This window comes from Fulmarus glacialis, unplaced genomic scaffold (assembly GCF_000690835.1).
Source record: "Fulmarus glacialis isolate BGI_N327 unplaced genomic scaffold, ASM69083v1 scaffold36283, whole genome shotgun sequence".
In the NCBI taxonomy this organism is placed as follows: domain Eukaryota; kingdom Metazoa; phylum Chordata; class Aves; order Procellariiformes; family Procellariidae; genus Fulmarus; species Fulmarus glacialis.
In genome coordinates this window covers 5,770-6,007 of record NW_009204223.1, presented here as the reverse complement: position 1 = coordinate 6,007, position 238 = coordinate 5,770, and the positions used below count along the sequence as shown (strand labels likewise).

Sequence of the window (238 nt, the reverse complement as noted above, 5' to 3'; positions counted from 1 at the left end):
ATGGGGGGAGCAGCTAGAGCTTGGGAGCGAAAAGGATGAGCGAGGCACCCTCTTCATCAGCAGTCTCCGCTCTCCTACCCCTGTCCACCCTCGCCTGCCGGCAGCACCAGCCCTGGCCAAGGCAGGGTCCCGCAGTGGGGTGGGAAGGGGCAGCAGAGGCCCCCGTCCAGCTGTCGGGGGCAGGCACGTCGCGGCAGGGCCCAGGCGCGGGGGGAGCAGGGGCGGCCCGCGCGGGTGG

At 72.7% G+C, this 238-nt stretch overlaps 1 protein-coding gene across 1 annotated transcript in view; it reads left to right on the top strand.

Annotated features, from left to right (window-relative positions):
- Nucleotides 1–238, top strand: part of BCL2 (B-cell CLL/lymphoma 2) — a gene marked incomplete at its 3' end in the record, with an annotated part of 5,517 nt that overhangs the window by 824 nt on the left and 4,455 nt on the right. The gene's annotated exons all lie outside the window — the stretch shown is intronic.